This window comes from Hipposideros armiger, unplaced genomic scaffold (assembly GCF_001890085.2).
Source record: "Hipposideros armiger isolate ML-2016 unplaced genomic scaffold, ASM189008v1 scaffold_117, whole genome shotgun sequence".
NCBI classification, from domain to species: Eukaryota; Metazoa; Chordata; class Mammalia; order Chiroptera; family Hipposideridae; genus Hipposideros; species Hipposideros armiger.
In genome coordinates, this window is record NW_017731467.1 from 697,035 (window position 1) to 721,464 (window position 24,430).

Consider the following 24,430-nt stretch of genomic DNA (forward strand, 5'->3'; position numbering starts at 1 on the left):
ATGCAGTCTTACCAGGTTGCCCCTCCTCTTCCCTGCTGCCTGCCCCCTCCCCTCTCTCATTGTTATGCTTCTCACGCAGTACCTCCCAACCACACGCTGACTGGAGCCCAGGGAGCTGACCATTTTGAAAAATGGAATGTGAGAGTCAACAGAGAGCAGGGATCATCAAATAGAAACCCTGGGGGTCAAGAGGCACAAACTTCCAGTTATAAAATAAGTAAGTCATAGGAATGTAATGTATAGCATAGTGACTATAATTAATAATACTGTATGGAATATTCAAGAGTTGCTAAGAGACTAGATCGCAAAATTTCTCATCACAAGAAAAAAATTCCGTGACTGTGTAAGGTGTCAAATGTTAACTAGACTTGTGATCATTTTGCCAAACATACAAACATTGAATCATTATGCCGTATATCTGAAACTAATATGTTATAAACCATTGTACATCAATTTTTAAAAAGTATTTAGCAAGTGAAACTGACTGTAGAATTTTTTTTACATTGAAGAAGAATCAGAGGAGTCACAGGTTTTATCCAGAGGCAAGGGGCTCACGAACTTGACTCAATAAATTTTAAACATAGTGGGACACAGAACAAAGCTTCTTTATGATTACATCTTAGGAAACTTATTTATTCAGCAAACCAGATACATATGAGTAAATTAATGAATAAACAAGCCAACTTTACCAAGCATTAATTATGGGCTGGGTGCTTTCATATGTCATCTTCTGTATGAATTAACTAAGGTACAGGTGTGTTCAAGATTGCCCAGATGATAAAGAAGGGAAAAGTTAAGGGGTGGGGTGGGGGGGTTGGGGGGAAGAGGAAAGATAGAAGCAGTAGTTCCATTTTGGCAGTGAATCGTTTCTAAAATACTCTAAAAATATCATTTTTTTCAAAGAAACAAAATGACCACATTCTTTTTAAGCCATAAATGTCATTCAGATATTGCATCATAATAATCATGCAGTAAAACTCTCTTGAGAACATCAATTTCCCTCCCTATATTCACAACTTGCCTTTATCTAGGGGATGCCATTTCTCTTGAGAAAGAAATACATCATTCTTCTTTAAAAAGACCTGCCATCAACCAGGACTGTTGCTAGTCAGCGATGCAGTCGGGCCAGCAGCACTGCTACAAAATTGGCTGAGGCTCTGGCAACATTACTATCTGGCCTGTCAAATCTGCTACTCATATGCTCCAGGAAGCCTCACCAAGCAGAGCCCCAAGGTTACCTCCTGCCCCAAATCCATCCAATTTAATAGGCATGGGCTTAATCAAAACAAGCTACCTCTGGAATATACAAATCATTCTAGGGCTAAGTAACTCCATGATTATCCCTCATATTGAGCTTATTTTGAAGATGATCTCTGAAACGTTCTTCCTATTCTGTTTCCAAATCTTTTGATGTTGTCAATAGCACCGTCTAACAACTGTGTTCATCTCTACAGAAGAAAAGCTGCCCTGCACAGACCTACTGACCAACCCCAAATGGCGAGGTGTATGTGCTGTGCACCTCAGCTTCTTTCCACATCCATTCCTTGGGTTTCACCCATCTTGAAACCCAAGAGAACCAATCAAGTTTAAAAGTCTGGGTCCAATCCTCAAACATGACTGGTGAAACTACAAAATGTGGAAAGCAAAAAGTCACTGCGGAAAGCAAACTGGCAGCTTCTTATGAAGTTAAATAGAAATTCACCATATAACCCAGCAATTCCACACCCACGTATCTTGCCAAGAGCAATGAAAACATGTGTCCACACAAAGACTTGTACATGAAATGTTTATAGCAGCAGTATTCACAACTGCAAAAAAAAGTGGAAACTACTGAAATATCCATCAGTGAGGTAGACAAAATGTGGCGTTTCCATACAATGGATTAGTATCTTGCACTAAAAAGGAACGAAATACTACTACATACTTCAACATGCATAAAGCTCAAAACCATTGTGCTAAGTGAAGGTCACACACAAAAGACCACATATTGTAAGATTCCATTTGTATGACATGTCTAGAACAGGCAAATTTTTAGAGACAGGAAGCAGGTCAGTGGTAGTCCAGGGTTGGGAATGGTAATAGAGAGTGATTGTAAATGGGCACAGGGGATCCTTTTGGGGTGAGGGAAATGTGTCAAAACTAGATTGCAGGGATGATTATACAACTCTATAAATTTTCTAAAAATTACTGAACTGTATACTAAAATTGGTGAATTTTATGGAACGTAATTCATACCTCAAGGAAGCTATTTTTAAAAAGATAAAATACGGGCTGGCCAGTTATCTCAGTTGGTTAGAACGCAATGCTCATAACACGAAGGTTGCCAGTTCAATCCCCACATGGGCCACTGAGCTGCACCCTCCACAACTAGATTGAAACAACTACTTGACTTGGAGCTGATGGGTCCTGGAAAAACACACTGTTCTCCAACTTAAAAAAAAAAAAAAAAAAAAAGATCAAATACAAAAAGAGAAAAGGAGGTCGATATGCAAAGTCGTTAGGCAGTGAAAAATATCTTTAGAGTGAGTGAGAGGGTAGGTTCCATTTGTGGTTATGTTTAATTCTTGTTTTTACTCTAGAAAGATTTAATTGCCAAATGTTGGCTTCCTGCATATTTCATCGGCTCTCCGACTTGGTTTCAAAATGAGGATGACTTGGATTCTCCACATTTTGGAATGCTGGAAATGTCATTTGCAGTGATCACAATGGTTCTGTTTGGCCAGCTGAACCTCTACCCAGTCATCCAGTGTCTCACATACTTTTCAGAATAAGGACAAATAAGTTCATAAACAGATTCTATAAACTCTGATGTCCTGGGAACAGGAGGAAGGGAGTGGATGGAGGGCACAAAAATTATTCCTGCTGCCCCAAGTATCATGTTTGGACATCACTCAAACACTGTGTATTCAAAATAATATGTTTCTCGCCTCCAGTCCAACTGGAGTGGACTTGCTCACACGGAGGCAGGTCTCCTTGTTTCCTTTAGCATAAGGATGTCACCCTACGTGCTGCAGTGGTGTTTGGTTTGCTCCTCAGCGCCCAGCCTTTTTCGGATAACCACACTTCCCTCCTTTTAGAAAAGTGTCCTTCCAGCCCCCCACCTTCACTCCAACCAGGTTATAGTCTGATTGTAGCTGTCCCCTGGGATGGCACTGTGTCCTCAGCAACGCTATTCAGAGACTCTCCATTCAGAGACTCTCCGTGGGAGTTTTAGAGTTGGGAGGAGGGAAGAGGAAGAAGAAAGGAAGGAAAGAGCTTCCTCTCTGGTAGAGAAACTGAGAAAAGGTGGGCCTAGCAGCTGCCCGAGCCCTGTGTGGAGAGCAGGTTTAGAGAGGGAACCAGAGAGGCCCCTGACCCCAGGGACCCCAGGCCCTGCTCCAGCCACACCCTCTTAGCACAGGATTTAGGGTCACATAGGCCAAGAAAGAAACTCCCCTTCTGGCCTAAGCTAGTTCAAATTGGGTTCCTGTCACTTGCAACCTAAGAGTACTGACAAATCCTGTGGCGCCTTCTGACCTCCTCAGCCTTGCTCAGGCTGTCACCTCAAACGCCACAGTACCAGAGGAGCCGAGAACTGCCACAGCACAGTTGCAGCCTGCATGTGTCTGCTCAGTGCATTTCACAAGTCAGTAGCTAAACTCACTTCTTGAACCTACAAAAGTGAAATATACACTCTCTGGAGTCTAACTGGGCTGAATACAGCAGGGTGACCTACAGTATGCCCTCTGAACCTGCAGGTTAGGGGGGGCATGTTTATCATTCATTTTTTTGGCTGTTAGCTTCTCCCTGATCTGTTCTGCCCCAGGCCACAGGCCTTCACCCACCCGCACCTCCAAAGCACTCCCTCCATTCATTCTTCACCGCTATCATTGCAGTCACCCCAGAAGACCTGGCTGTCTCCATTCTGCACGCACCATGCTGCTCTTTGCCTCTCCTACAAGAACCGGCCAACAGTGAAAACAATCACAATTAAACTGGAAATGAACAGTGTTGGACTATTTTAAAACTCTCAAAAAGCCACTGTAACAGCTGGGTCCAGGAGGAATCCAGGCTGCCCACTGGGTGGACCTTACCTCCTCTGCTCCCCAGGGGACTTGGCTCCACAGAGCTGAGGGGGACAAGGGAAGGGGGCAAGGAAGCTGCTAGCAGAGCTGAGGCTAAGGATGAATAAGAGAAACCCTCAGGTAGGCGGGAACGAGGAGAAAAGGGCAGAGTGGAGAAGCTGCCTTGGGGTGGCGGTGCAGAGTAGTGGGGCTCAGCTGGATGAGGAGGCCTCAAGGCCCAAGGACAATCCTCTGGGAAGTTAATCCTCCAATAGTGCTGAAGATATGATATGCAAACACGCTGTCACTCACCCTAATTTATTCTAAACAAGACACCTGGAAGAGAAGCACAACAGTGAATCAAACAACAAGGCATCACTCCCCAGGGGCTATGCCAGCCTAGATTTGCCGCACTGTTGCCCTGGCAGTAGACATGAAAAAGGCTTTCGGATCTTTTTCCATTAGAAGCCCCACGCTGCTCCATGGGGGAGGGCCTAGAGGCGCCTGCCTAGTGAAGACAAATCCCAGTTAACTAAATTGGACGCCCTGGGCTTCTTCTCTTTCCATTTCAACCACTTTCTTTGTTTAAGGATAAGAAGCAAACAGCATTAACATGAAGGATGGGGGGGAGGGGTCGACCGAGTGGCTCACTTGGTTAAGAGCTCGCTCAGAGTGAGAGCTCTGAGCAACAGGGTCACCGGTTTGATTCCCGGCCCGAGCTGAGCTGGAGCTGAGCTGCTGCTGAGCTGCCAACAAACAGGTCCTGTTGGCAGGATGGCTCAGCTAATAAACAAACAAACAACATGAAGGATGGGGAATGCTTCCATTAACAGTAACAAAGCTTAAATATGCGCCCCACACACCCACACACATCCACACACCGACATACCTTGCACCTGATGCTTGGAGGGCTTACACAGTAAAAATAGCATGGCAATTCAAGAACTTGTAAGGTAAGAAGAAAAATAAGAAACCTATACTGCTTTATTTATTCATATGCACTGAATACCAACTATGGGCCAAGTACAAAAGGGATGTGGAAATGTGGACCATACACAGCCCCCGTCTACAAAAATCAGTTTGACTGTTATAAAGAAAATTCCACATAAATTACTTGTACAAAAGCAGAGAGATACAGAGCTGTAAACCAAAAAAACACAAATGTCCGTTATACCACGTGTAATCAGTTTGTGATGAAACTATTGTATTTCTCTAATGAAATGCTTAAAGCTAAGGGCAAAATCCCAGATAAATGGGTAGAGACAAAGGAAAGCTTAATCAAATATGCGTTTATCTCAGGCATTCTAGGTATATGAGGTGGTGCTGGAGTTTCAAGACCCACACAACAACATATTCCTTAGGTTGGTGCTGTCCAATACTATAGCCATTAGCCACATGTGAAATGTGATTAGTGCAAACTGACAAGTGCTGTAAGTGGAAAATACCAGTGATTTCAAAGCCTCACTTTGAAAAAAGAATGTCAACTATACCATTAATAAGTTTTCTATTGAATATATCTTGATAGTATTTTGGAGCTAATAGGTAAAATAAAATATAGCATTACAATTAATTTCATTTGTTTTTCCTTTTTTTGTGTGTGGCTATTAGAAAATTTAAAATGACCTGTGTAGCTTGTATTTCTGGCTTGCTTCTATTTCTGTTAGACAGTGATGATTTAGATTTTCCTTCAAAGGCTGGGAGACGATAGCATCCATTTAGCAATAGCAGCATCTTATTCCTAACAAGGCAGGCATAAAAGTAAACGCAAAATGCATATGTTACCATCCATGTTTGACGTTCACTTACTGCCATAAAATCATAAAACTCAGATCTAGTTTAAGATTTGAGTTAACTGCAAGTTAATGATAATGAGAGTTGTAGTTGAAAAGATTTCCTCTGCCACATGCAGAAGGAATGATTAGCCAACAATGTTATCTCACTCGAGACTGACAGGCTTCTAGGCAAACTTTACTACTCTGTAATATACAGCTTAGAAAACACGTGTACACGTTTTCTCTATTGACAGGTGCACACTTTCCCAAAGGATTCAGTAGGGAATTTAACTTCCCTCTCACGTCATGCTCAGTACCACCATCTTCATTTTAACCATGATTTTACAGCTCTGTCCGTGCCTAGACTGTGATTGAAACAAGATGTCTGGTGAGACTGAGGTACTCACTGATAACAATTTTGAATAAGACCGGTCACTACTAAAGGAAATGGGCCCTTACGTTGTTCACATTACCCAGTGGTATAATAACAGAAGGACTAAATGGAGGAATGACAGTACAGGGGAAATCGTTGTGAACTACGCAGATGTGTTGCAGTGACACATGGAGCAACTCCTCTTTATTGCTATAGACGATCATGGCAGGTATAATCAGACTGGCCGATAGGTCAGCAGTTCTCTAAAGGTACGTTAATAAAGAACATGGTAACCTTAGCAATGATAATTATAGCCACCACAGCTATCATTGACCTAAATGATGACTCTCCAGGTTTTACCTCACGCTGCAAAATTTTATATATTTTTTTACTATAAATGAGGAGCATATCATTTAATGTTCACACCACTTTGGAATTAGATGCTAGTGTTATTATTACCACTGTCCAGATTGGGAAATTACAGGCTAGAAAGTTTATTTGGCCAAAATGACACAGTTTATAAATAAATGGAGAAGCTGGGTTTAAACTCAGGTTCAGCTCCCGAGCCCAAAACACAATGCTGGGTTGCATATTAAACACATAATAATAATAATAATAATAATAATAATAATAATAATAAAAAGTCTGGCCAACAAACCATTTTTACTACTTAAAAAAAGTTAAGTTGCCTTTAATGATAAAACAGTCCTCTGATCTGCTGCTGGCACATACAGCGCTCCCTCTAGAAAGTCTGAAGGAGCAATTTGAAAAAGGCATTCCTTCTGGCTGGCTGCCCTCACTCACACACCCCAGCCTCACTCCAAGGGAGGGCAGCATTTTTATTTCTTTGTCCTTTTCATATGCGGAGCATATGCTTACAAGTCAAAAACTCCTTTTCCAGATAGCTTTGTGAAAGATACTGAGTTATAACAGAGAAAAAGTAAAGATAATTACAGACGAGTGAGGTAGCTATTTTTACACTGAGCTGAGCTGGTAAACTACACATTGGGGTGGAGGTTTCCATGTTTTGGCAATGATCTATTCTAGAAAAACAGAACTTCGAGACACTTCGATGCGTCCCTCTCATTAGGAAAATCTGTTCCTTAAAAAATTATTCTAATATCCTGTATAGCAACTCTCTCCAAGCTGTAAAAAAAAAAAAAATGAAATACTGCAATCCTTCAGGACAATTAAAAGTGTCAATATTATAATAAAAGTGGAATCCTAAACCGCATCACCCAGTGAGACAGGAATGGGGCAAAGAGTTCAGGGGATTTTGTTCTGGAGGCCACACACAGAAGCACCCCTGTCCGGCAGGCTGCCACCTAAGCCTGAAGCAGATATCACCAGGATAGGGTGAGCTGCTTTCTGTTTCTTTTGCCACCGTGGATATAAACACCCACTTGCAATGTAATGAGACTCAAATGCGCTTTGTTCCAAGGGGTATGCACTTAAAATAATCAGGGGTTGTTTTAAAGGAGAGGAAGAAAGCAAGCTTGTTGTCCAACAAGGCACAAACAGTCACACAGCCGTCAACAGATTGGCCGAGAGACAGGCTGGGGTAGGAGTCATTTTGAGGAAATCTCTGTCTGGCTTTCAGAGACTCTACAGGAAAAGCAAGAGCAAAAGTAAACAAAGGGCACACCCAACATTCTATAAAGTTGAATAGTACAGAAAGAGCCTAATGAGGGGTTTATCAAGATTGCAGACTGGATGTACACATACCGTTAGCAGCAGAAATGCGTTTTTTCCTTAAAAAAAAAAAAAAACTCCTAAGAAACACTGGATGACAGGCAGATATTGGTTATAGTTTCTATGCCTATATTTTGAATAGTTTTTTTCCAATTTTAGAAAAACTCATCGGTAAGAAATAGGAAACATTTTTTTCTCAAAAGAAAAAAAACTGGTTTAGTCCCCACCCAAAAAACCTAAAGATTAAAAAAAAAAAAGATTCAAGACGGTTCTGAGAGCATTTGAACCAACTTTCAACCATGATGAATGTGAACTAGGTCTGAAATGAGATTTGCTCAGAGAAAATGGTAGGCTTCTGATCACCCCCCTGCCCTGTGTGAGGACCTCCTAACATGGATCACTGAGGACCTCGGGGCACTGGCATATGTCGTGGCTGGACCCTAGCTTGTATTTTCCTTCTGGCTGCCTTTCATTGAGGAAGAAACAAAACACAGCCCACTGTCCATGAGTCTTTGGCTCACAAGTTCCCGCCTCTTCTGGGTGGCTGGGAAGAGGCCACTGGACGTCGGCAGTGTCTTCTGGCAGTGAAATGACTGGGTCATAATCGCCCACCGCAAGCGAGTGCTCCCTTTCATTTCTGAAAAAAACGATCAATCACCAGTATGTCAACTTTCATAGGAGAGGCTGTTCAAATTACATGCGTCTTCTTGTCACATTATGAGACTTGGCCCAGAATTTGTTAACTCCCTGACAAAGCTTGACAAATAGGTTTATGTGGTTCTCACTCAGCAGATGCCAAGGGCCTGCATTCCAGATCCTTTTCTGCCTCACCTAGAACTCCACACAAGTCTCCAACGCAACTTGCCCAAGTCTGTGCCATCTTCTTCATTGATAACTATTGTAAATAGCTACATGTAGGTCACTGTCTACATCTGAGAAACAGAAAAGTAGACTTAGAAGCCCTGTGCTCTGAGCAGTCAGAACCGAGGTGCTTACCTAGCTCTGCCTCTTCTTTGTCACTTTCCAAGGGGTCATTTCACTTCCCTGGACCTCAATCTAAGCTATAAAATGAGTTCCCACCACCACCGCATTCCAGCCACTCATAGTCTGCCTTGTACTGTAGCAGAATGGGAATGTGTCAGCCTGGTGAAAACTCGAAGCTCCGTGAAAGCAGGCATTGCCGTTCATCCACGGATTTCCATCAACACGTACTGTTCACAGGAAATCTGACAATAAGTAAGACTGGCCCAGATCTACAGAAGCTGACAGTCTAGTAACAAAGTGCCTGGTACAAGGAAGGTATTCAATTCAATTAAACTGGCTTGGCAGAAAGAGCTTGCATTATTCACCCTCCGTTACGGGCATGTCTCCATCCCTTTTTGCCCAATTTTTGACTGAAGAGGCTGAGGATGTCGCCCAAGTATGACACTGAGAGAACAAGCCTCCTGGGTGTGGCTAATAATGGCAGCACCTTCTCCCAGCGCTGCCTATGTCCCATGGAAGGATGATGTCCTCTGAGGGTCAGCTCTCCAACTAGGAAATGTAGGCCAGTCTTCCTCAGGTCCCCCAGGAGGCAGCCGCTAGAAAGTCAAACTGAGAAGAGCAGAACAGAGAGCGAGTTGGGGATATTTCTCCCACTGAGCTGGGCAGTCGCAGATCTACCCTGTGAGCTTAGGAGTGCTGTCAGGTGGGGTCCAGGAACAGCTCAGTTCCCTCCTGCAACAGCAAAGCAAGGAAACTGCTGCCATCTGGAAAGCAGAAGACAGTCTAAGCCCAACGCTACACCAAGAAGTATGTCACCCTTGTGGTGAGAAACTCAAGACCCATCCTCAGAATTTATCAGGTCTCTGTGAAATAACTATACAACAGATCTACTTTTTATTACTTCTAAATAGCATTTTACTGCATCCAAGAGAAATAGCTCCTAAAAATTGTCATTGGTATGTAAACTGGTTCACATAGCAACCAGTGACTGAGGATATGGAACCCACAATTACTACTTTTCACTTATGTATGACAGGTTATCAGGTCTGGGGGACAGTGAAGCATGATAGGAAATAGACCTCTTCTAATGGTACTCTTGACCCTTAAGAGGTGGCTGTGAAAGGTAAACAGGATATATGCAACCAATTTTTAGGTACATCCATTAGATCTTGGGTTCTGAACCTGCCGCTTCCAGAGAGGTTCATAAGTGGACTCAGCCCAGGGAGTTCCATGAACCCCCTGGAACTAACAAAGATTATAAATGTACAGCATCATTGTATGTAAGTGAATTCCCCCCTAGGAAAAAAAATGGTCCAAAACCTGCATCAGATTTGCAAGCGTCCGTCTATGACTCAAATACAGTATTTGAGAAGCACTACGAGATGGCCTACCCTGGTTTGCAAAAAAGACTCCTCTTGTAGGAAGACACTTTACTCTGCAGCCCTAGAGCCAAAGGAAACCGCTAGGCTTTTGCTTCCTTCCCACCGGTGAACTCAGCCAGAGGTTTCTTTTCTAGCTGAGTTCCTATCCCTTCAGCCAGCGAAAGGAACTGCACGGAGGTGGTGAAAATGAGAGGAGGTAGATGCTGCTGTGGAGGTTCATTGTAGAGTTCTTTAGCTCTTTAGAAAAAGCAAACATTCTAGATGAAGCAAACTGAATGCATCTAGAAATCATAAGGAAAAAAACAGAGAAGACTCACTGTGTTCTCACCAGTTGCAATACCTAATAGAGATATGAAACGCTGAGGTGAGGTTTCAAAAAAGTCATACAGTGAATGATTGTGGGGGGAACTGATAATAGTAAAGGATGAATTGCTTATATTAGGTGACTTCACAATAAACTTCAGTGTTCACAAAATGTCAGTTTAAGAAAGAAATAATGAAAGAAAAAAGAAACAACATATTTTCTTCCACTGTCCAGTAAACTTCTTGGACCACAACCAATGTTTCTACAATTGGATTCTGGTTTTTTTAGAAGCAGGGATGGACAAATCATGGAGAACTCCCAAAGGCTTCCCCTTGCCCAGGGGCGACCAAGTGTCATGGGATTTACATGGCGAGACACTGTATTTCCAGTGAACATCACTAGTACAGAAGGAACTGGGCTAGATCACAGGTAAAGGTTAGATGAAGTGAGACAAAACCCGCTGATGAAGCAGTCAAGCCACAATGCACGGGTTTCTCTGAAGGGTGGGCAGAGAGGAAAGGTGCTTTCTGACTGTAGATAAGAAAACTGAGGCTTAGGGAGGAGTAGGGACTTGCCTAAAGAGAGAGGAGAATGGTTATCTTCTGGACTTCAGTCTGCATTTTGCTGCTAACTACCCTCCACTACTCTGCCTTTTGATTATTGTTTAAATTCCCTTGAGTAGGCTAGCACAGTACCTGACGACCACCATGAGGGGCTTTATAGACCCCTGGGGCAGGGTGGGGGGTGGGGTAGTTCAATAAATATTAATCACCTACTGTGTGGCACATACTGTACTGGACACAGAATATAAAATTGAAGAATGAGGCATACCTCCTTCAATCAAACAGAAGAATGTTTTGTTTTGTTCTCTTTGAAAACACATGGTTAAATCGGTAATTTATGAAAATACTGACTAAATTTATTGATACCCATCAGTGAAGCTGATGTCAAAGACTAGACTCGATTTTTGTTCACTGTAGGTGACTGGAGTTGGGAAATTGATGTTTGATTAACGATCTTTCTCTAATTTTATTAAACCACCTATAATTTTCAGCTCATGGGTAGCGATAAACCAAACAGAAGAAATTGCTTTAAATCATGCAGTATTTTAATAATAATCATATGATTCTATGCTTATGGTTTTCAGCTTGAAGGTTAACTAACCCTTTCTGGATCCATAATAAACTGATTTCTTTCAATATCATTTTATTACAAAGGATAAAATGTTTCTACTTGAATACACTAGGAATTTTTTTGAAAGGATACCATCAATATTGTATACCTAGATAAATAGCTAATGGGGAAAAAAAAAAAACCTATCGCCCATTTAAAACATGCCCAAGAGGCCTTCAATATATTTAGCTCTGTTTTGTCAGCTCCTATATTCATCAAGCAAGGTAGCAAACATTCAGTTGGCTTCTAGCGAAATATCGCACAGCACTGTAACAGTGAATGTATTTAGTACCATGAGCTGAGGATTTTATGTGACTGTTCTTAGACTATTTCTATTGTAGGTATCTTACTACACACTGGTTGCTCCTGGATCTTGATTAAAGGTCATCATGTCCCCCCCCCACCCTCTTCCCCCCCCTCATGGATGAATGCACAGTCAGGGCAATGGTGAGTATTTCCCCTGCAGCAATTCAGACAAATACACTTTCTAGTCCTAGAAATTCAGTGTGATTGGCATTGCTTGAGACCACTGCTGGTCTGGCTATACGAGCGCTATGTGGAAAGGAGAGTCGGGGTCCCTTTCTGTACCTTCCGCATTTAGAATGTTGGAAAGCTAAGTTATCAAGAAAAGGAAAGCGGGGTGCACGTCCAAGCATCATGTAACTTACGCTTTCCTCTGAATTCAGGTTTAGGCAAATGTTGGCAGAAAAAAATCTGAAGACAAGCGTTTTGAAGGATAAATCATACAAATTTAAATAGAGTACTTTCTTTATAAGGCATTACGCTTTTTCTCCTGATGGAACCTATAAATATGACACCTGAGGTACGCGCATTACAGCTATGGGAAAACCAGCACTATTTAGGATATCCAACATGTGCTCAAAGAGAAAGTCTAAGTTGAAAACCATAACAAAAAGTATTGCATTCATTCATTCATTCGTTGGTTCATTCCACAAACATTCAAGACCTACTGTGTGTCAATATCATTCTAGACACCAGGGATATGGCAGTGAACAAAAGGACAAAACCCCCGTCTTCATGTCGCGTATATTCTAGTATGGAAAGACAGCCTACTAATATAAATTAAAATACATGGCAAGTTAGAAGGTAATAAGTGCCATGGACGAAAATAAAGCAGAGAAGTAAAGCAAGGTGCGCTGGCAGAGGGCGGCCAGGGAAGGTCTGCTGAGAAAGTGATGCCTAAGTAAAGACTTGAGGGGTCAAGGGGCACGGCCAGGTAGATATCTAGGAGAAGAGCCCTCTAGACAGTGGAAACAGTGAATGCAATGGCTCTGAGGCAGGAATGTGCCTAGAAATTTGAAGGAATAATGAGCAAGCCAATGTATTTAAATGCCTCAAACTGCTTTCAGATTAAGGGGTTACAATTAGGGGCAGAATGTCATTAACACTGCCACATTTTCAAACTCTTAGAGCAGGGACATGCTTTTGTAACTACTCAAACACTTTAATCTCACCAAGGAAGAAAGGAGAAGGTTGACTGAGTCATCCAAGGTAAAACCGCCATGGGCCCAGCAAAGGCTCAGCACAAGTACCCCAAACTCAGCAGCACAGTTTTGTCTCCTGCTCTGACTTTCTAATTAAGAGGCACATTTCTTATTAAACCAAAATTTTATTTTGAAACAAGCAACAAAAGAATCCCATCAGCAAATAAAATCTTTGTAAAAATTGATCAATTTTACTTTTTCATTCAACAGATTTGTTGAAGAATGAAAGAAATAATAAAGGCAGCATTACTTAGACCCCATGACCCAGCTATTAATTATAGAGTTGTGGAGCAGAGAAACTTGTGCCCAGGGAAACACGTCTCAGATGTTTATTGTAACACTGTATGCTACAGTATAAAGTAGAAATAGATCAACTGTCCTCAGCAGAAAGGGTGTAAAACAGTGAAAAACTGAGAACACTCTAATTTTCTCTTGGCAAGGAAATGAGCATACTATAATTTATTCACACACTGGAATTCTCTGTAGTAGCTAAAGTAAGTAAGACCTACAGGTACCTCAAAACGTAATGAGAAATTTTTTAAAAATGCAAATTGTATATATATATATATAGATTGATGCATATTATGTAAAATGTTAAACACACAAGTTCAAAGATAGCATGTGAATGGGTAATATACAGAAGTACCAAGACACGTTTGGAAATACTAACTGCACATCAGTAGGTATCTGAGGATGAAGGCAGAGGAGCCGGAGGGGTGGGTAAAATATTTCAGTTGTAGTTTATTTTTATGGGGGGGCACATAAAGCAAATATGGGAAGATGAGCAATTCTTAAACATAGGTAATGGAAAAATGGAAGCCTTACTATATTTTCTTTTTACGGATGTTTGAAATATTTCATACTTATTTTGAAAGGAAGGAAGAGACAAAGCTCCTTCATCACTTTCCATTAACTCCAAAGTCCAGTTGCCCTTAACCTCCAAACCTCAGTTTCTTAACCTTTAAAACACGGGTGAGACTAGGTGTATCTTCCTCAGAGTTGCTTTGAGGAGTGGCAGCCTGGAGACAGAATTCCACTGTCAGCTACACTCTAGTGGGCAGGGACACTGTATCATGTCCCATTGAATCTCCAGGGCTCAACATCCATTCTTTTTATTCAATTTCATAGATCATAGTATGAAGATTTTTTAACAGGGTTATCACCACCACCACCACCACCACCACCCAAAATGCCACAAAACAAACCTAAGAAGTGTAAATGATACAATAAATGAATAAATGAATAATTTCAATGAATGGAAATGAAAAAACCCCCCACCAGCCCAACATTGGACAGCCTCTCCTATTTCATGTTATGCAAGCAATAGTTTAAAATGACAAGAACTGGATAAATTTCCTCACATAAAATCTATCTTACAAGCCAAAGTGAAAAATATATATATATATATATATATATATATATATATATATATATATATGGCACTGGGTAGGCATCATTAAGAAAAGATTATCAGATTACACCCATCAGAAATAAAACTCTCCCAGCCACACTGGTAAACAGGGCCCTGCAGGCTGGGGACACAGCAATCAAAACTCCAGCCTCCCCGTGATGCACTATCTCTTCTCCAGCTGAGTTCCAACTTCAAACAGGTGGGATTCTCCTGGCCCAGATGAGCTTCTGCCCAGTCCTGGAGGACAAAACCAGATCCTCCCTCTTCCAGGCCCTTACAGTCTGGAGATCACACGCTCCAGAAAACTGGCAATGTTTCCCCATCCCAGGCAGCTGGGGATTCTCCTCTCCCGGAAGGAAAACAGAGACCCATCCACATTGCCTTTGAGCCTGCAGCCAAGGGCGGCCTCTGGTCCAGGTGAGAGGCATTGAGTCGGGAGACCTGCCCCCACCGTCACTGGAAATAAAGCAGCGCTGGGCTGGGTGGGCTCCTTGGAGAGGCTCAAGCCTGGATGGATATACAGCCCCGATACCGGTAAGGTCACTTGTAACGCCACTTTACACGGGGCTCCATCTGCCCGTCTGTTGTCTCTCCATGTTCTGAGCCCACCCCCCATCCCACTCCACAAAAGTGGGGTGCGAGGTCCAAACGCAAAGAACAGCGTGAGCCTGGGGTTGACAGATGAATCCTGCAAACTGCAGAAACTAACCGCAAGCACAAACCTGCCCAAGCCGGCAGCAAAAGGAAGGTGGGCTAGGGCGGGTACCCACCCTCGTAGACTGAGGTTGGGGTCGATGGAGGCCGGGACCCCTCCGCGGGTCCGCATCCTCCCTCTCCCCTAAGTCCCAGCTGCCCCAAGTCTGCCGAATTCCAGCATCCCTCCTTCCGGCCCTCCTAGAGCAGCGGCGGGAAAAGCACAAGAAAGACGGGGGGCCGGCGGCGTAAGGCAGTCGCAGGCCCGCAGTGGCCTCGCCTGCACCCTTGGGCCAGCCCGAGGGCTCCTGGAGTCAGAACGGGAACAATAGCGGACGCTCGGGCGCCTGAGCCATCCTGAGCCTCCCGCTCGCGCCTTCCTCCTCAGCGCCTCCAAGTTCAGCGAGGAGGCGGGTCGAGCACCCGAGCGAAGACCCAAGGGGGAGCGAGGCTCCGGGCGGGCCAGGCAGGTGGGACAGGGTGCTGCGGAGAGGGCGCGCCCCGAACGCCTTGCCAGGGGCGGGCCATTCATTCCCACCCGCGCTCCCTCCTCGGCAAACCCCGGCCAGCCCGCGAGTCGCGAGGGCCGGCAGGAGAAAGCCTCTCTTCTAACTTGGCACCGTCCTCCCTGTCTTCTCTGATCCCCGCCATCCACCTCTTTCTCTGTTCCCAAACCTGCCCTGTGCAGACAGTTGGCGGCCGGCGAGGGACAAGGGAGCGGTGGCGGGACCCTCGCTGCCACCCCGCTCAGCCGTTCCGCCCAGCGCACGGTGTCCGGCTCCGGCTGAGCCCCAGACACAAAGGCGAGGACGGGAGCCGGGGACCACGCTCCGGGGTGCTTCCCAACTCTCGGCGCCGCGCACTCACCCCATCCAGGCGGCGGCGGCTCCCCGGCCCCGCTGGCTGCGCCACCCCGCCCGCCGCTTCCCCCTGGAAAATGCGGCCGCCGGGCTCGCTTCCTGCTCAGCTTCCTGCGCCTGGATCCCTCCTCCTCCCCTGCTGCGGGGGTCAGTGGGCGCCGCGGCTCCCGGGCTGGGCCGGCGGGGCGGGGGTAGCGGCAGCACCACCACGTGGCCGCCCGGCGCCGGCCCCTGCCGACCCGGATCCCGCGGGAGCGGGAAGGGAGGTGCTAACCATTCCCCTCCCCTTCCACCCCGCGCGGCCCCAAATTCCTTGAGTCAGGTGACCCGGCCCCGCTCCAGCCGGGACCTGCGGGAGGTGCTCCCCGCCCGGCAGCCTCCCCATCCCCTGGGCCCGCGCGCCCTGGGCGGCCGTGGATTGCTTTTCGTTTTGCCCGGATCGTGGGGCCCTTCCCCGCGGACCTGTTTTCATCATCATCATCATCATCACCTGCACTTAGTGGAAACGACCGGTGCTGTGGCCCACGGGTGTAGGACGGATGAGTTCCCGAATAGTATTCATTTCTAGTCAACTTCCAAAGTCGTTTGTGGTCGTGGGAGTGTTTTAAAAGTCACGGATCCAAGCGCCTTCCAACCAGATTCAAATCGGTTGTATTTCCCAAACTTATTGAACAGAAAGTAAACTAGAACGTGGTCATAGTCTCTTGCCTGAACCAATTGGTCGGAGTGACTGTTTTCTACACTCATCAGGTGGCAAGAGAAAACTGCCAGCGTAAAGCGTTGCCCTGCAGTGGAGTTAGGAGAAACCTGCACACAGCCGGTAGGTTCTGAGAGGCACGAACCGGGAGCGCCCTCCAAGCGGTGCCTCAGATGCGAAGGGGGCCGCCTGCCTCCCCGGTCCCCTTCAGCTTCTCTCCCTTCCCCAGCCGCGGAGTCCAGTGTTTGAATCATGATGGACTCCTCCAATTCCAAGGATGTCAAGGCTTTCCACCTGCTTATTTAATTTGGGACGGCTTCCCATTCATTCTAGTAGTGCTAAGCAGCTATGGCTTAGAAAGTCTGTCTTCATCGAAGCCCCTCCTTTCCCCGGGTTAGCTCTGCATCTTTTGCGCAGGACAGGAAGCTTTCTGGAATAAGTGGTATGAGTCCTTTTTGGTGGGATCAACTCTAAATTTTCTTTTGAATTCCGACAAAATGAAATTCACCCCAACCGTTCAGTTTATAACGCCTTTGTCAGATCTTGGCCAGGTCAGACTTTATACTCTTATCCCCCACCCTCCCCCCACCCATCCCCCATCCCCCACCATCCAAGGGAACCGACTGTCTTAGCTTTAACAGGTGACTTATCAAATAGGGAGCAAGAGCTGTGTAACTAGCTACATTGTCCTCACTTCCTAAATCATACATCAGAAACTCCTTAGAGAAGTGGTGAGCAGCCAGCTTAAAATGAGATGTGTATTCCTGGCCCTGCCCTTTATCCCTCTCAAGTAAAATCACACTCTCAAAGAAATGTAAACTGGCGAACTTCCTTTTGGTTTAATGCTGGCAATTTTCACAATACAGTTTGTCATTGTGGCTCATATTATGGGGGATATAGAGGGGGAACAACACTGCCACTTGTGAGATTCCTGTTCTGCTTTTAGCAGGTCAATCTCCTCATTTAAGCAGGGGCAGCTGGGAGGGTGGGACTTGGAGCATGGTTGAGGGTATATCATGCTGCCTTGGAAAGTTAACATGCATATTCTGTAGCTGAAGGAATGAAAATATCAAACATTAAACAATAATTGTGTAAGGCAAAGTCATCAGCCTTTTGTTCATAGAAACCCTTGTCTCTCTTTTTTTTTTCTTTTTTACACTGGGGAGCCCTGTCCCAGCTGCCTGCCCGTGGGCCTCCCTGCCTGCCCATGTGGCTCCCCTGGTGGCTTGTGGGCTTCTTCTCCTCAGTTTGTTATCCCACCCTCCAATATCAGCAAGTCAAACTCTGGATGGGGGATTAAGGAGGGAAGGATTCTTATATTTAATAGTCTAGTGTTGCAAGATCTTCTTCCCAGTTCTCCCTCCCCTGAAACTCAGACCACAGCAGGAGCTCTGCCACCTGCAGGGGGATTGGTGGTCCGGTATGGGATTGAACAGTGCCTCCTCATAGTTATTTGGTTTTGTTTGGTTTTGTTTTGCCCAGGCCTTTTAAAAATGCTAACTGGATTCAGAATACATAGGACACTGCCCTGTGATAGAGACCAGGCCCAGGTAGAGGGTTTGAGAGAAGGAAACAAAGATAGAATGACTATCTAACCTGTGTAAAGTTGGTAAAACTTTTGGGGGGGGGGGTGGGGAGGGGGAACAGCGTGTTGTATTTCAATAGAGGAATTACCCTCAAATCAAGGTAACTGTGGTGTGATATGCACTACGAGGAGTACTAAGAGCAAGGGGATCAGGTCCCCCAACTCTTCTTACTAACTTGCCGTTTGAAATTTTCCAAGTGTTTCAACCTTTCCTGGTCCCACTTTCCTAATCGGTAAAAGAGGACACTGAATTACATGACCTCTGAGAATGTTTTCAGCTCTACCATCCTAAACCCATTCTGATAGATTATAGAGACTTTATAACAATGTTTGTTTTTACATTTTACAGCAAAGTTCTGTTCTCTATTCTAGCAGGTCAATCTTGCCATACTAATAAGATCGTAAACTCCTAAGAATGTTGCCATCCAGAACTTAGTCGTATCTATAAATGAAAGTCATTGATTGGTAGGGCCAAGTTTTCATTTTTGAAATGAAATAATATCATATTGCTTCTTTCTTGCTCCATCTCTCAACAATCTCCCCAGATTAGGAACTTCTTAAGTCTGGGTAACCAAAGCTAAGACTTTTGGGGGACACAAGAAACTACCCCTAAAGGAGGAAATAGAGACAAGTATCACACCAGAGCCAAAAAGCAACCCTCCACTTTATTTGGTGTTTGGTCAGGATCTGGCTGCTCTTCTGGGTCTAGTTAGAGGCAGCATGATTTAGAGGAATGTGGCAATATTGGGCCCAGTCCAGAGAATGAAACAAAAATACAATCAGAAGATTAGAGGGAGAAAACCTACAGGAAAAAAAAGCCCAAATATTCGTAGAAAAAACACTTTTTATATTTTCTTGGGAATATTTTCAAATAGGAGGAAACTGTGACATGGGAGACATTAGTAACATAACTTTAGCCTTGCTTTTCATAATTTAATAAGACTACGGTAACAAAGTAGCCTGCAAACACTGACTGGCCCACGGTTTTCCACTTGCCAGAAAGCCAGCAGAGGTTTTTCCAAGGGTAGGTTACTACACATTCCTTCTCAGTGACCTTGGACATCTGCTCAGGAGGTGAGGGTAAGATGCTTGGCAATGCTACACTCCAAAGCTCTACATCAGAGCCCTACTTGGAGGAGTATGGCAGAGAGGCTAAGCATTTCAACCTTAACATTATAGACATGAGAAGACTGTCTCAAGACTGGCCCATCATCTCATAGGAAGAATGTAAAGTCTCTAGAACTGTGCTGTCCAGTGTGGTAGCCAGTGGCTACGTGTGAGGACCTAAAATGTCACTAGTCTACTAGGCTACAGAACACTTGAAGTGTCACAAGTCCAAATTGAGATGTGCAATAAATGCAAAATACACACCAGATTTCAAAGACTTGGGAGGAAAAAAATGAAAAAATGTCTCACTCATTTTTATATTGATTACATATTGAAATGTTATTATTTAGATTATGTTACTATACTAGATTCAATATACTATGGACACTAATTTTAGTTATTTATTTTTACTTTTGAAAATGTGGTTAACTAAAACATTAAAAATTAATATCTGGCCTATATTATATTTCTATTGGCCAGCACTGCTATAGGGATTAATATTAACATCTAACACTCATTTAGCATATACTATACCAGGTACTTTTCTAAGTGATATATACATTAACTACAGTGGCTGTATACTTAATTATCCAATCTGGGACACTGTTGACAGTTTTGAGAGTGAGATGGGGCAGGGAAATTCTAAACCAGCCAAGATACTAGGACAAAAGGCATAAACGAGACCTGAGCAAACTGAGATGTCAGGCCAACCTAATTTAATCCTTACATCAACCTTATAAGCATTATATCATTATTATCCCCTTTGCATACATGAGGGAACCGGGGCACAGAGAGACTAAGTAACTTGCCCAAAGTCACACAGCGAGGAAGTGGCAGTATTGGAATTCAAACTAGGGCAGTCTGGCTCTTGAGCCTTCACTCTTAACTGCTGTGCAACCCTGTTTCCTTAAGAACTAATATGGATTGAGGAGTTAGTAGATGTAGTTTGTCTTAATCCTCTCAGCAACATAGATGGAGTAATATCCTGTTTTTACAGATGCAGAAACTAAGTTTCAAATAGACCCAGCAACTTGCCCAAATCATAGAACCAGAAAGAGTGGGACGAAGAATCAACGCTTGGGATGCCCAGCTCCAGAAAGGCCCTCTTCCCCACTAGTCCATATTGCCTTCAGGCCACCTCCATTTGTAAACTACTCTCATATTGATCTCATGAGTTCTCCCACTTCTGGCAGAGGACTGGATAAGAGAGAACTAGAAGCCAGGTGTCATGAACTTGGAACAGGCAACAAACATGAAAAGCTCCGTCTAGGTGGCTTCTCCTTTCGTAGAAGGAACAATTTGAAGACAATCCAAATAGCCATCGTGCTGCCAAGTTGGTTTTTCTGCTACACGTGTCAGGACACCCATAAAATATTCTCCCATTGAGTTGGTGGAGGAGGGCACCACGAGGAGCTCATGAACATCCAGAGGCAGTTAGTTGTTATCAAAAGGCTCAGAGAAGGGGCTTTCACAAAGCTCCACAGTCAGAAGCAAGATCTTGGCATGTGAATCCATGAGTGTGCCAGGCGCAGCTTTTCTTCCATCCTCCGCAGTGGGTCACGATATTTAGCCAACCATTAAAGTCTCCTGCCTTTAAGAATCACCGACTGCCTTGGCCTCATACCCTAGAAAATTATTCGAGTGGTCTGGTGGGGGACCCAGGCATCATTATCTTATACCCTCTCCCTAGGTTACGGGGAGTCGGCCACACTGTATTGGCTGTCCCTGACATGCCCTGAGCATCTGGTTCTTGAGTTAGCATTGCAAGCAAAGTGAGATTAGGTGAGAAGGCGGGGTGGTTCTTGCAAAGGCCCTTGCAACAGTTGCTGTTCCAGAATGATTTCTTGATAGAGTGATTCTAAACCAAGCCGCTGTTTTTGTTGGCCTGTTTCGCTTTTCTTTTGTGGCATTAAACCTGAGCTCCGAATTTTTTGTCTTCTTCTTTGAGATCAACTTCTGCTGTTAGATATTTTAATTTGTGTTTTCCCCCTATCCAAACAGTGCATCCATAGTAATCCTGTGTACTACTTTTGCTGATGAGTTATTTCGCATCTGTTATGGCTTCTTGTTTATGTTTTTTTGAAGGTTTTGTAGCCATTTACCTTCTGTCATTGATTTTCACATTTCCATTTCTGTCACTCTCTTTAAAATTCTTAGTGGGCTACGTGAGATAGATCGCTTGTTGTTTTCAAAATTGGTCTTTTGACTATGCAAGTGAACACATTTTTAAGAGACATTTTCCACAGCAGAATGTTATTGCTTAAGATATATGACTGCAGTGTGAAGATATTTAACAAAATTCCACACATCCTTTGTTTGTTTTGCCTTAATACAAATTCTTCAACTATCCAAATATGTGCCTTAAGCAGGTTTCTCACATTCAGGACAGAGGTTCTTCTAAGGTAAAGTTATCATTCTTCCTTTGCCTTCTTTTTCAAAGACAGTCCTATAATTTATTGTTCTAGACTTCCTGTTGGAGTTTCAGAATAAGAAGAATAAGACTGTGAAAGTATTCTGACTGTCCTGTGACATGCCAGAAGAGAGAAAGACAGAACTGGGGGGAGCCAGGAAGATCACTGTGGACATATTCCTTCAACAGAGCTGAAGTGGGACAGAGGCCTATAGAAGCAGCAGAGCAGGAGCAGGAAAAGAGGCCACGTTCACTTCCTCCCATGGATTCCTAGAACCCTTAAAACACAAATGCCAAGAATACAACTTGGCTTTACAATAATAGACCAATGAAAGGCAGGAGGGCAGTGTTCTGGTGTTAAGTATATTGAGGTCACTATTAGCCAACCAGAGGGGAGCTTATTCTGTAGAATTATGTAACAGGGAAGGGAATTTTGGAGGCCCTTTAAGGGAACCAGAAGACTAAGTTGGCACTGAGTTGGTCTGGGAAACTTGCCACCAAAAGACCCAGGGGCCAGGGACAAAGAGAGGGAGGTGGGGGCCTGAGTGGGTCTTATATTTGCTTTGTGGGCTTCTGGGAAGTATTTTAAAACATTTTAATTTAAACTGTGTGCTTTAAGAGGACTCTCCGTTCACATCCAACATAACACACTCATATTAAGAAATATAAATTATGAGAACATTCAGTGTGTTCCTTTTCATCCTGATTCTCCCCCCTCCTTGACCACACTGCCTTCTGTTCCAAGCCTGCACATTCTTACTTGCTTGATGCTTGATGCAGAGGGATGGAAAATAATTCAAGGTTAGAGGGGCATTTTAGAGAAAGTTTAGAATAGCATGTGTGAGGACAGTTCTGCAGAGGACAGGTGAGAACAGAGAAGCTGTATCCAGGCAGGAGTCCTTCCAGTCTGGCCTAGAGAGTGGGTTTCTCCAGCCCGAAGCAGTTATCACCTACTGGGCAGCAATCGTGATTGAACTCTATCTTTGTTTTTTAAACATGGAGTAAAGATGAAAAATGAAAGAAAAAGAAGAAGAAAAAAGAAATACTCTGTCAGGTAGTGTGTTTGAACTCTGGCTCTCCACGTACTAGTTGTGCAATTTCAGGCAAACCACTTTGTCTATCCCTCTTGGCCTCAGTTTTGGGGTTTTTTTGGGGGGTTTTAAGATTTTTAAAAAAAATTATTATTGGGGAATTGGGGGATGGGAACAGCACTGGGGAGTTGGGGGAAGGGGAACAGACAAGTTGCTGTCCTTTTGTTCATTGGTCTATTTGTGGAGGACGTTGGTTCACTGGCCCAAGTTGACACCATCATTGCGCTCTTCCCGGGCGAGGCAGATCAGTCGCCGGCTTCTGGATGGCCGCTCACTGCGGCTGCTGGCCGCTCTCCTGGCTGCTGGCTACATACGGTAGCCCATGGAAACCCACTGCAACAGGAGCTGCAGCCTACGCCATCACTGGCGATTCACGGCAGCCTAGCTCCAGGTTGAGCTGTTGTTCAGCATCTTAGCTATAGAGGGCAGTGTCACTGGCCCTCATATGTGGGATCCAAACTGGGGTCCTCTGGCATCCCAAGCCAGCTCTTAACCAACGCACCACTTGGCCAGCCCAGCCTCAATTCCTTCATTTGCAAAATGGGACTCATACTAGTACCTTCTTCTTGGGTTATTTTGGAGATTACAGAATTAACACATATAAAACATGTAAAATAGTGACTGGCACAGAATAAGAGGTAAATAAATAATATTGATAATTATAATTAATATGGAGAAGCATAAGAAATTCATAGAATCTGGGGGGAAATAAAACAGTGGTATACAATGAAATCAATTCAACTGTTATTAAAAATGTCATAGGCTATAATTTAAACATTTCTAGGGTAGTATTTGCTAAGTCTTATATGGAAACTTGATCAACTCATATATATGATACAGCATTGAGCACACATAGAAATAGGAAATATTAGATGTTGTCAACTTTCAAAGAGCTTCCAACCTATTTGGAGAGATGACCTATAGACATACACAGACAAAGAATCACCGAAAGAAGATGGATGACTTCATGTTCCTTTCTAGTTCTTTAGCACTATTCTTGGCTTTCTAAAGCCATATTTCCTGGCAAGCTTTGTGCTTAAAAATGTAAGGCATACTATTCTGCTGAAATCTTAAGAAGCAGTGTGCTATGGGAACCAAAGTATAAGTAAACTCATTCCCACCCACAGAGATTCCTGTTCTAATATGCAGCCTGGGTTGAGAATACAGCTTCTGTGCTGGTAAATAATGTCACGATTGAAACACTATCAGCGTTGGGATCAGCTGCCTGTTACAGTGATAACAGTGCCTGTTACAAGATAACAGCAGCTTTAACAAAAAGGGGCTTGTTTTCCTCATATTTTAAATAGTTGCTTGCTTTGGATCAGTGACTGAAGGATGTCAAGTGTGA

General features: G+C 44.0%; 1 protein-coding gene across 5 annotated transcripts in view; it reads right to left on the reverse strand.

Moving 5' to 3' along the window:
* RAI14 (retinoic acid induced 14) overlaps positions 1-16,883 on the reverse strand; it is a 135,529-nt gene extending 118,646 nt beyond the window's left edge. For 2 of the 5 annotated variants that reach the window (XM_019647863.1, XM_019647860.1), the window contains exon 1: positions 16,200-16,425. The gene's annotated coding sequence lies outside the window, so the exon portion shown is untranslated. The other 3 variants (XM_019647866.1, XM_019647862.1, XM_019647861.1) reach the window with 3 other exon arrangements.
* Between the last annotated feature and the right edge of the window lie 7,547 nt (positions 16,884-24,430).